Source organism: Rhipicephalus microplus, chromosome 5, assembly GCF_043290135.1.
Source record: "Rhipicephalus microplus isolate Deutch F79 chromosome 5, USDA_Rmic, whole genome shotgun sequence".
Classification (NCBI taxonomy): domain Eukaryota; kingdom Metazoa; phylum Arthropoda; class Arachnida; order Ixodida; family Ixodidae; genus Rhipicephalus; species Rhipicephalus microplus.
In genome coordinates this window covers 209,296,845-209,309,771 of record NC_134704.1, presented here as the reverse complement: position 1 = coordinate 209,309,771, position 12,927 = coordinate 209,296,845, and the positions used below count along the sequence as shown (strand labels likewise).

Below are 12,927 nucleotides of genomic sequence, written 5' to 3'. Positions count from 1 at the left end.
TATATATATTATTATTATTATTACTTATTATACTTTCTGTCATCATGTGTGTCAAAATCTAAACAACGCTGACACAGAACTACCCACAATAATATGACACCTTACGAAAGCTGAAGCAGCTTCGCAAAAAGAAAAAAAAAACGTGATTGATCCCTCTGTCGTAGGACTGAGTATAACACGACAGAAAACATGTACTTACAGATGTACTTTAGGGGCCCTGCAACAATTTTTAGCATGGTCAAAAAACAGGGCCGATTGGTAGTCGAGGCGCTCAAAGACACGCAAGCCAAATAATGTAGCGCAGCACGCTGCCATTTATTCACAATAAATTATTCAATTCAGCTGAACATTGCTTTTTTCTTCTCTCGAAAAATGACCAAACAAGCTTGTCACTCGTGACATCCATTGCATCAGCCATTGGCTGATTTGATAATGAAGCGCTGGGTCGTTACTGGGATTAGAACGCTGCACGTGCTCGGGCTCACACAACAAAAGTAGGGTTCATGGCAGGCCCTGGCAAGGCTTGGGCATGAAGCTTCAGGCTGGGGTCAGGCCCTAGTTTGACGAGGAGGGCTCGAGTTGGGCTGGCCTTGGACTTTGCCTAGTTCGAAGAGAGACGCAAAGTAAAACACTGACTTGGTTTAGTCTGTGTCCGCTGATAACTCGAATTTCGTTCATTTCAGCCCCATAAGTTTATTAATAGAAGAGAAAATTGAGGTCAGTGTTCCATTTCAGAATTTTGTGTCCTAATTATCCGCGCGTGTGGTCACCACTTTCAAACTGTATTTGTCTTACTTCGGGGCATTGGCTCTTCAAACAATCAAGAAGTTTGGTATGTTACGTCTATGGGCCACCCAGGGGTCAAACAAGTTCATCCTTACCAACAAGAACCTACGTAAGGTAACTCCGCTAGAATTTACGACGTGACGACTTCGGCGGGGAGAATTCCTTTTTCGCAAATGCGGGTTTCGCAAACCCGCATTTCTTTTTCGCGCAGTTTTGCGCTTACCAAGAATATTGTTACAGTGGTTTTGGAATTTCCTTAAAATATTTTGCTGATAATGAAAATACTACTATTTCATTTCATGTAGAAGTTGAAGTAGAAGTTTATTTCATGCAAAAGCAAAAAAAAAGAAGAAAGGTACAATTTGCCTAGGGGACCGGCGAAAAGGCATAAAAGCCTGACAAAGCGCCTGCCCCCTGTAAACCCAAAACCCACCAAAACAACACAGTGCTCAGTGTAGAGTAAAGATTCAATAAGAAATTAAGCATAAATAAGTTTCTACATGCAAAACATGTACAGGAAAACAGAAATGAGCAAAAATTTGCACAGGCAATGAAATCAATAAAGCATATGCGTATCCGACAAATGAAGCAAACTGTAGAGGACATAAACAAACACTAATGTAAGACATGTAAAATACCTGAAGAAACTTTAAATTTGAATACAAGGTTTCAACAATCAAAAGACAAAAACATCAATAAGGAATATGTTTGACCGATAAATGAAACACAGTTTGGATAACATAATCGCACGTTAATGTGATTTACACAAGAAAATACTTCAGGGAATATGAAACAAAGATGGTGGCGGTGATTACGTTTGTGTAAATAGGAAGTGTTCCTGTATCTTCTTTTTAAAAATGATATATGAGACTATATTGTCAATTAGAGAAGCTACAATCGGTTGTTCGTTCAGGAAATGCGAAATTTGATACAATAGTTTTTGTGTGCCGTACTTTGTACGAGGTTTCTCATATGTATACACCCTGTGCCGTATAGGTTGTGACTGTGACCTCTCGGGAGATGCCTCTGATAAAGCCCTGAGCGATCAGTTCGTACCTGTTTATAAATAAGCATTGCCAATTTTTGTTTCATGACGTTGGTTACCGTAAGTATTTTATGTTCCTTAAAGAGAGGCGCGGTATGATGCCTGAATGACACCCCTGATATTAGTCGTATAGCTTTTTTTTTTTGCAAGGTGTGAATTTTGTCAGTGTTTGGTTTAGTCGTATTCCCTCATACAAGAAGACAATAATGGAGATGTGAGTGAACATTGGAATAATATAGTTGTTTTTTCAACTACAGAGGGAGGAGTTGTCGCAATTTGCAGATTATACCCGTGGATCTAGAAATCTTGGTACAAACGTGGTTGGTGTGTAAGGACCAGTCTAAGTGTTCTTGAAAAAGTATCCCAAGAAATGTATGCGCTGTGACACGTTCAGTTTTCTGCCAATGTCACTGTAAGTTTCTTTCGAAGAGGTTGTGCATACATAGGCTTCACACTTTATCTTTGAAAAACTATTATTTCATGGGAGGCAAGCTATTTAGAGTTCTACGATGGAAAAATACTGAAGTTCTGTTCCTTCATCCGAAAGTGGCTACTTCATTTATCTGAAACGGGCGAGCTGACAGTAAACAGAGCAGACGCTTCCATAAGAAACATTTTGCTATTCTCGGCTTTATTCGCATTTTTACTATGATACATTTCAAATGGTAACGGTACTATGACATATTCCAAACGGTACATTTTGGTGATAAGCACACCGGAGGAAATCAGAGCGACGAAGATCTCCAAGATGAATGTTTTGACTATCAACGGAAAGAGGTACGAAACCAACGCATACGTTTCGGCGCCTGAGCATATGACAAAAAAATTTATACGCAATTAACCCCTTATACTTATACTCAAGATCAGCTCATGGAAGTGCTGGTAAACACAATAAACCCCTCTCTAACGTATGCGAAGACGCTTGGTAGTACGGCCAACGTGATACTACACTATGAAGGAGTTCCTACGTGGGTTTGCATTAACAGCGTTAGGATAAGAGTATCTCTGTACCGGAAACAGATAGACTTTTGCAATAAGTATGGCAGGCTCGGTCACAGACATGACGTGTGCCCAAGACCAGATATCAGGCTGTGCCCGATTTGCGGATTAAAGAACCCCAACAATGGACACAAGTGTGCGCCCCAGTGCCGAATATGTGAATAAGCGCATCCTAGGCCGACCGGACGTGCTCGGCCAAATATCAGGTGCCGCTCATAGTGAAGCAGAGAAGGTGGCAGGCAAGGTCGGTGAACAGGGACGGTTCTGCTGCTGCTGCCAGCATCATTCCGGCGCTCCGAGACGAGAGGAAGTGCCGTCTTCCGCTGCCGGCGACATCGAGGACCGCTGAGCTCGCGGCACTGAACTTAGCGGCCGATCAGCTGGCCGAGCCACTGCCGCCATTGGCCGTCGTCTTCTGCTACTCTCAGGCGGCGCTCATCACCCTGGCGAAGGGTTAAAATGACCATTCGATGGCACAGCGCCTCACGCGCAAGTTTACAGTGATTGTGCGAAGTGGGCGTGTTGTGTCGTTCCAGTGGGTGCCCTCACATGTCGGAGTACGCGGCAACGAGAGGGCACGGCAACTCTGCCGGCAACAGCATGCTGAAACCGTTGCTGTTTGTTTTGCAGGCATTGCCGTGGGTTACGCCTACAACTTCAAACTTCAGCGACAAGCACCAAAAACGAAGTGATAGCGTCCGTGCTCATTCATCGATGCGGCGTCGTGGAATCACCGTTCGCCGGCTGGCTACCGACTGGGGTGACGTGATCGACAGAAAATGCACTTAAGAAGCGGACTGACATGAACTTCTTCAGAGGGCACGGCAACTCTGCCGGCAACAGCATGCTGAAACCGCTGCTGTTTGTTTTGCAGGTTAGGTCCCAGTATCACACTGTCACTTACCGTAGTGACAATCGATTTTTGTTGGTTTTGCCGTGCCCTCGAACGTGCTGTGCTATTGTGGTCGATTGTTGCTATGTAATTTTGTGCCTGTTGATGTCGGGTGACATAGAGGAAAACCCGGGACCTGATACTAAAGACATGCTGAAGGAAATCCTAAAAAAAATCAAAAGGTAGCCAGCGACACGACCAAAACAATTAGAGCAGATATAGCGGCTCTAAATGCTGAAACCGACAAACTTACACAGTCTCTTGAGTTAATTCGAGAACTAAACGCACGAATTGAATACCTAGAGTCTGTCGTGCAGCGGCAGGCAGAAAAACTTCTTGATTATGAAAACCGAAGTTGAAGAAATAACCTCTTAGTTTTCGGCATTCCTGAGCAAAAATCTTAAAACTTAAAATCTGTTGTAAAAAACGTGTTTCGTAAAATACTCGGGGTCCACGCCACAACAATAGAGATTGATTGATTGATATGTGGGGTTTAACGTCCCAAAACCACTATATGATTATGAGAGACGCCGTAGTGGAGGGCTCCGGAAATTTAGACCACCTGGGGTTCTTTAACGTGCACCCAAATCTGAGCACACGGGCCTACAACATTTCCGCCTCCATCGGAAATGCAGCCGCCGCAGCCGGGATTCACAACAATAGAGAGAATTCATCGAATTGACAGAAAACAAACAGGAAAAATTAGGCTGGTCATAATGAAATTTTATGATTTCAAAGAGAAGAAATGCGTAATGAAGAACTGTGGCAAACTGAAAGGCCGTTCTATTAGCGTGAGCAACGATTATGCTCAAGAGACTGTACAAGTACGGAAGAAACTGTGGGATAGTGCGGCAGCAGATAGGGTTGAAGGGAAAAAAGCAACGCTGGTTCACGATAAACTTAAAATAGATAGCAGGCTTTATGGCTGGGACCATAAACTGCAAAAACGTTTCCCTTTGCAGAGCAAGCGGGGAAAGGGCGAACAAGATAACACACAAGAGGCATCAAATGAATCTAACGCCTCCCAGAGCCCTCCTGGTGTAGGCCCGTCATCATCATAGCTAACTGTCATCCTGTTAAATGCTCGTAGCATTGCAAACAAAGTAACAGATCTAGAGTGTCTCATATTATCACGGTCTCCTCACGTAATAATTATAACATAAACATTGCTCAGCAGCCCTGTATCAAGCGACTGCATTGTTCCCCTGGGATACACCATCTTCAGGTGGGACCGAGATTCCCGAGGGGGTGGCGTTGCGATTGTCGCGAAATCTTTAAATCGGGCAGCACTAATTGATTGCAAGTTACAGGAGTCCGTATGGTGTAAGATAACTTACGAAAACCTGGTATACTTAATCGGAGCCGTTTATAGACCCCCCCTGCACATCGCCTGAATTTTTAGATGATCTAAATACTTTTCTTTGCAACAATATAAACGATAGCCCACACATGATAATGGCAGGTGATTTTAACCTTCCCCATATTAACTGGGAAACCCTGATACCTGGTAATATCGAAATTGCAAGCGGAGATAAATTAATTAAGATATTGTTTTCACACAATATTACACAAATCGTGAAGGAAGCCACTAGAATAACCACGGAAACGAAGTCATTGCTCGACCTTGTGTTCGTAACAAGCCAGTTGGATGGCTACATGGTGTCAGTGGAAGCGGGCATATCAGACCACCGCCTAGTTGTTATCAACATTGCCACAGAGAAAAGCGATCGTCCAAAGCCTGTTTCGCGTGTAAAAGTTAAAAATTTTGCAGAAGCGGACGACACTTCTATTTTAGATTTTTTAGAAGTCACCTTCGACGAATTTCAGTCTGCCTCAAAATACGAGTACGTCGAGACATTGTGGAATCGATTTAAGGCAATCGTGGACGCCTGTGCACAGAGATTCATCCCATCTCGTCTTAAAAACGTAAAACAACGCAGCCCATGGATAACCAGGAATATAGTTCCCATGAAAAGAAAAATTAAAAGACTACGGAAAAAAGGGGAGGAACACTACTGAATTATCTCAAGCTCGTAAAACCCTAAAAGAAGCCTTGTCCAAATCAAAGAGTAAGTTTTTCAAACATACCCTCGCAGAATTTCTGAAGAGTGCGCCTCAGAAGTTCAGGCTATATATGAGCGGCAGAAAAGAAAAAATTGAACAGATCACTGCCGGATCGAGAACAGTGACGCAAAAGACTGAGATAGCAGACGAGTTTAGCAGGTTTTTCCAGTCCGTGTTCACGATGCCGTCAAATGTGCGTGGTGATAGCAACTTGCATTATTTATGCGCATGTCCTATAGAACCCTTATTGTTTGATCAAGAAGGTGTATTTTCTCGGTTGCTAAATCTGGATGCAAAAAAGGCTAGCGGTCCGGACAAGATACCAACTGCTTTTCTGAAAAGATACGCAGAATGGGTATCGTTTTTCCTTGTTATCTCCAAAAAATTTCTAGAAACTCACACTATTCCACAGGACTGGCTCTGCGCAATTATCATACCTTTGTTTAAAGCCGGCAACCGAACAATTATTAGCAACTATCGTCCTCTGTCACTGACGTCTGTTTGCTGCAAAGTCATAGAGCATATAATAGCAAAGCATAGCATGGTTCACTTGGAAGTTAATCAATTACTTAATGACTGTCAGCATGAATTTAGAAGTGGCAAGTCCACAGTGACGAAATTGATTCAAACAATTCATGATTTCAGCTTGGCTATAGACGATCGCAAACAAGTTTATGTAATTTGTATTGATTTTGCTAAAGCATTTGATGCTGTAAACAACACTAAACTGCTTATTAAACTGAGTAAAATGGGATTCAGTAATGAAATTTTAAATTGGATTGGCGCCTACCTGAGTAAACGCAAGCAAGCAGTGGTGATTGATGGTTCTTTTTCAGCTACGGTAGATGTGTTTTCAGGTGTGCCTCAAGGGTCCGTGCTTGGCCGGCTGTTGTTTTTGTTGTACATAAATGATATAAGTACTATTGTAAAGCCACCTGTTAATATGAAACTTTATGCTGATGATTGTTCGATTTATATGCCTGTAAGCTGTACTGATGATCAATTCGAGTTGAATAAATGCCTTGAAGATTTGGAATTGTGGTGTTGCGAATGGGATATGCAAATTAACTTTAAAAAAAACATATGTACAGATTACCAATAAAAAAATTGTTCTCAATTTCCAGTACAACATCGGGAGCAATAGACTCAGTAAAAAGCCCCATTTTAAATACTTAGGGGTGACAATTACGAACAACCTAACTTGGCACCGTCACATTGAATCGGTTTGTTCTGAGTCATTTAAAAAACTGTGTTTTCTACGAGCAAAGATACATAAAACACCGAAACACGCAAAGCTGCTTGCATACCACACATATATTAGACCTAGACTGGAATACGCCTCTGTGGTTTGGAGCCCGTACCAGAAACACTTGATCACCAAGTTAGAACGTATTCAGAGGCGTGCAGCTCGGTTTGTGTGCTCTAGATATAGAAAACGGGATTCAGTAACTGATATGCTAAATTCAAGCAATTTAGAATCACTAGAAATTCGAAGGCGGAAACAAAAACTTAAAACATTATTTCGTATAATCCAAGGGATATTCAAAATACCTGAAGACGAGTACATACGCCTTCCCGGAAAACGTAGCACTAGATTGAATCATGATGCCCCCATTGAACCATTCAGCGCTCGCACTGACATCTTTCGGTGGTCATTTTTCCCGGATGCTATAGAACAATGGAATTCTTTGCCCCAACATGTTATTAATAGTACTGATGTACAAACTTTTGACAGAGAAATTGATGCTTATTTTGGTAATGGTTGAAGTACTGCCCATTCTGTTTTCCTGTGTTTATTGCTTAGTGGTTTTTTTTAGGTGTTCTGTTTGTACTCATATTGTACTTCCTCCCTGTTGTGACCCTCAAGCGAGGGTTGACGCTATTATTAAATAAAAAAACGAGGCAGCCAACGCGTTGGCAAAAGACGCCCACGACCCATCCACACCCGCAACGAACTTCGTGCACAGCTACGATGTGGCGCGGCAGATCATCGCACGCCCCGTCCGGGCTCTTCACCCGGACCCCCGCACAGCAGCCGGCAATCCTGTTGCACGCCTGCCGTCAACAGGATTTGGTTGGCGTGCTCGTGCTTTCTTGCTGCGTCTCCGAACTGGGTGCTGCCGAACCGCGCTCCGACTCTTTAGCCAGAGTGGCAGTGGCAGCCCTTCGTGTGTGCAGTGTCCGGAAGATGAGACGATCGAGCATATCTTGTGCCAGTGCCCGGGATACGCGGATATTCGTCGCCGTCTCTTCAACGCCTACGCGAAACTGGGACTGCCCCACGTGAGTCCAGAACATCTCCTGTTTCCCACGGCTAACGTTGCGACACTCCGCCGGGCGTTCCATGCGCTGCTGGACTTTTTGGGCGACGAAGATCTTTTTACGTGCCTCTAAAGAGGCCCATTACGCACGTGTCGTCGTTTGTTTACATCGCCCCGCGCGCCACGCCTTCTCGGAGTCCCACGTGACTTTGCTTAGGTATGCTGCTACGAGCTGCCTGCCGGCCTCTTTTTTCTTTTTTTTTTTCTCTCTCTTCTCCACGAGCGTGTTGCCCAGTCGGAGCAGACACTCTCTCCCCTTCCCTCGTGATCTGGGAGCGCCCTAACTTCTTTCTACCTGTCCGGTGGTTTTTCTGGTTTTTTTTTCCCCTTCTCGGGCGCATTGCTTCGCCTCCGGCTTCTCGGCGGTCTTTCAGTGGATTGCGTGTGCCGCGTTTGGTTTCTTACGCGCACGTGCGTGATGCGAGTGATGGAATGCTTTTCACTACTCTTCTCTTATCGCTTCCTTCTGTCTCTTTAATTCCCATTCCCCGTTCCCTGCGCATAACTGTGGAAGTGCCCTCCATTGACAGAAGCAGTAACAGAACAGCACTTTCTTCTTCCTCATTCCTCTTTTCGAAGCCACTTCGAGGTGGCAGGCAAGGTTCAGAGACTTTCAAGAGCGAACCCCGTCACCATCAGATAGCAATGCTAGGGCCGTGGAAGGAGGCCACCCTAGTCTCTCGATATCCAGAACCCGCTCCCAACAGGTCATTGGTCGTTCAACCAGATCCGGTAAAAAGACGAAGAAAAAGTCTTTGTACGAGCAGAAGTTGGAGTAGGAACAGAAGCCACAGCGATAACCAACACGACTCCCCAACAAGACAGAAGAGGGGCCACACCTGACGGGGAACAGAAAGGGCCGCGCAAAATCACCTGGTGCGACATAGTCATGAGAACAAAGGCAGACTCTGAGCAGGGGCGCCATCTCTCCGGTCGCCCGTGGGCAGCCGCTGACCAGGGCCTGGTGGCAAGGCCGGAGAACATGAAGAAAGGCAAAAGGGAACTTAGACAAGAGCTGGCCAGGGCCAGAAACAGAATGAAAACTCCACGCGCAATGTCGAGGAGCTGCGACAGACACTGAATGAAATCCTCAAGTGAATGGGGGGACAGTCCGCAGAGACCCCATCTTCTGGCGTCTTCTCATCCTGTGTAGCTGCCGAGGAATGCGACACAACTTTAGTAGGAGGAGATGGGGACTCGGACATGGGCTGTGGGGCGAATATGAAGCGTCGGTGGTGGTGGGCTTTGAGCGTAAAAGCCCAAACAGTTCCCAACATTGTGAAGGCGCGGAAAAATCACACGCAAGAACCGAAGCGGTCACAACCAGGAGCCCGGAAATAGACGTGAACCAGCACTGTTCCGGTGCCTCGTCAGAAAGCGCTGCGCACCTGCAGCGTACGATCACATGACTACGCGTCACAGTCAACGCTGTAACAGCAACAAGCACCGCCATCTTCCTCGACAATCTTCCGTCTTTGAGTGCAGCCGACGCTACGCTGGACCTAGCAGCCTCATACGACCTGGAGGCGAGTGCACCCGAGCAACGCCGAGAGCTCCGCGATAGCCTCTGGCAACTCGAGGACCAGGTGGGCTGCTTCGCGTTGTTACTCTGTGCCTTTTCGCCTAAGGTTCTATCATAGCAAGCCGCCTGTCAAATACACGAATTCCACGAGCTTCAGAACAACGCCACCGGCTGGGTGGCGATCATCAATGCCCTGCGAGTTCACGAGAATTGAACGGACCAACAGGAACGGTGCGTTGTCATTGACTGCCTTCGAGATGGTGCCGTAGCGTGGCATAGATATCAAGGCGTGTGGCAGCAGTCCTGGGTAGACTAGAGCACCAAGCTCATCGCAGCCTCCAGACGCATTGGCTAAGACCTCAATTTCACCATCCATTCTAACTTGCCGGGAACGAGCATTCAGCTCTAGAGAGACATCACCTCGAGGCTGGTACTGCGCGATGAAACGTGTCGACAGCGAGCTCCTCATCCTGCTCTCATACCAACAATGCACTCGGGCAGAGCTATTACACTGCGCCGGTGTCCGACACAGTTCCATCACGACGAGGAGCCAAGACCACAATCCAGAGGTATTGATCCCCGGCTCGTCTTGGCGTCCTGTATGTACCGGATACATTCGTACTCAGTGTGCAGTCCCTCCAGACGCCAGACAAATCCAATGTCATATTTGTCCGCGGCACCATTCCGGCAGATGCTGGAGCATGCTTCTCTCTGATGGGAATACACACCACTCAGGTAGACGCAGAGCCGCAGTGTCTGACGGAGGACCATCAACGGATGTGGACGGGATGCAGTGCCATAGGTTGAACAAACAGGAGTTCAGTAAGGTTTCACGGAACAAGCGCAGGAGGGTTGCCATCTCGCTATTGCCGCAGTCTGCTCACGGAATAAAACCTGCGCTGGACTTCACAACCATCACACCAGAAGAACCACCTAGACCGCTTCCAGAGCCGTCGGGGGTCAACGAAACCGAAAAGAGCGAGCAGCCAGTTGATAAGACTCCCGATGACAGTCTTGACCGTCTTTTCCGCGCTGACAGTCATGCGGGTGTCACCGAAAGGAAGCACTGAGAAGCCATGCCAGGCACGGCGCATCCACGAATAGTACTCCAGCATTATTTCCCGGGTAAGCCGCATACCTCAGCGACAAAGCCGAAGCCGGCCACCAGAAGCATGTCTTGCGGATTATACGACGTCGCAGTGTGGTCCAGGCAGACTACTGCGATTAGTTAGGCCCTCCTGCCAGACAAACCTGTAGGAGATCCACCAGCCAAGTCGCAGCATAACAAGGACCCACCATTGAAAGGCAGCCAACATCACCCACAAGACGCACTTCAGGCAGGCCTCCAGGACTGAACGCTTCTATGTAGCCAAAGCCGCCCACCAGAGACACTTCTCGGAGATACACTATCTAAGTTGAAGTCTGGCCAGGACCGACCACAATGAAGCAGCCAACTGCGCCCACCAGAAAAACTGTCAACGGCTCCGCGCACGTGCAGTCATAGCAGAGTGTCATGAGTCCTGGAGACCGGATTATAGGAAAATGCTTATTTTGTTCATGGCGTTTCTATTCTGTCATTACGGCATATGAACATGAATTAGAGGTTAAGAAGGGCTTTTATGGTGCTTTTATTGTGCCTATAAATGCCTATTTTGAGTGTTCGTGCCTAAATTCCTATAAGTGCCTAAAATGTCTATTTTCCAAATGAGCGCTTATATGAGCGCTATTCGAGCCGAAATTTTGTTTTAGAGAGTGTTGTGAAACCGTTAATAATGTAAAAAGGGAACATTCAGATTTCCATACAATATAAGGTTCAACAAAGACAAAGCTGACATTCTGCGAGCGATTGAGGGAGAAGCATGAGGAGTGCAAAAGACGCTATTTTTGCAGCCTTGAGTGAAGCACGTCTCAGCGTCTGCAGGAGAAGGAGGACAGAGAATTAAAGATAAGATAAGAAAATTAAAGTGACGTCTATCACCAAAGACGCGGCGACCACCTTTTACCCGCAGCTGTCCAATGCGCTAAAGAAATGAAAGAACTGTCCTGAAGACCTGGGAGTTGCGGTGGGAAAGGAAGAGCGTGTTTTCCTGGCCAGCTGCGGGTAGCTGGAGAACGAACGAAAAACCATGGAGGGCCAGTCATGGAATGCTCTTGTTGGTTCAGTGGTGGCAAAGGTCGCCCAATTGTTATGCTTTATACAGCAAGGCCTGAGACAGGCACCACCATGTTTACAACCAACGGTGCACTTACCATACATTCACTGTATGCTTAAATGCGATTGTTTCGTATGAGATTCCTTGTCATATGTTTTTAGGTGACAAACATGAAAAAATACCGAACAGGGCTTAAAGGTTTGTCCTAAGCCATTACTTCAAAATGACAGCTGTAACAATATAGAAAAGGAAGTAGGATGAAAATTACTGGGAATTAAACTGCGGTGAAAGCTCCTATGTCAAGCGTTTCATAGTAAAACTCGCATTCGAAAATAAATGTACCTCAACAGTCCTCTTCGCGCAATGGTAATTAATATTTTAGAATGTCGTATCAGACACATTTTTTATATTATTTTGTTTTTTTGTTAGTTCCATGACAGGAATAAATGGGTTTAAAGAGAAAAAAGTGTATTGCATCAATTAAAACGTGTTTTCTTTTACATTGTAACCCATCTGCTGCAGCGGCTTCAGGTAAAAAAATGTGATGTGTACGCGGCTTTTGTTTTGCTTGTAGTTTACTTTTTTAGCGTCCCTCTCTAGGTTACATAATATGTTGTAGTTAGACACTAGAAGTTCTTGCGTGCTCAATGAAAAGCGTTCTACCACGGTGATTTTTCAAATTGGTTCGCTACGAGCTACGAAAGCATGATGTGAAGAAGCAAGCTAGAATCCCTTGCCTCTCGTCTCATGTAGCCATCGTGAGCCTCATTCCTTCCCTGTTCTCTTCGGTATTGGGCCTGGAGAGTGGCAAGACGTATACGCACCAAGAACAAGTGAGGTCATGCGCGCGTAACGTGCCCATGCCTAATTGTGCACGTAAGCCATCAATGTTGTCTTGTTTCGGCGTTCTTTGTTGTGTATTACCAGTGCCTGTGGGATGTATCAGTCAGGGCCTGTACTTTAGCAGAGGCTGGTAAGGATCATATATTGGGGACCCAACACAAGTGTTCTCAGAGTTGGCGAAGGCACGATGCAGGAACGACGACAAGACTAACGCAAGCGAAATGAGGTAGTCGTAGCAGTAGTAGTAGTAGTAGTAGTAGTAGTAGTAGTAGTAGTAGTAGTAGTAGTAGTAGTAGTAGTAG

At 45.7% G+C, this 12,927-nt stretch overlaps 2 protein-coding genes across 6 annotated transcripts in view; one reads left to right on the top strand and one right to left on the bottom strand.

Moving 5' to 3' along the window:
- LOC142818109 (uncharacterized) overlaps nt 1-12,927 on the top strand; it is a 495,850-nt gene that overhangs the window by 404,955 nt on the left and 77,968 nt on the right. For 2 of the 3 annotated variants that reach the window (XR_012895581.1, XR_012895580.1), the window contains one exon: nt 3,461-4,741. The exons of the other annotated variant lie outside the window; for it this stretch is intronic. The gene's annotated coding sequence lies outside the window, so the exon portion shown is untranslated. Of the gene's footprint in view, nt 1-3,460; nt 4,742-12,927 lie in introns of those variants that run through there. 3 annotated transcript variants of the gene reach the window in all.
- Nucleotides 1-12,927, bottom strand: part of LOC119173543 (uncharacterized) — a 699,991-nt gene that overhangs the window by 652,115 nt on the left and 34,949 nt on the right. The window lies entirely within an intron of this gene.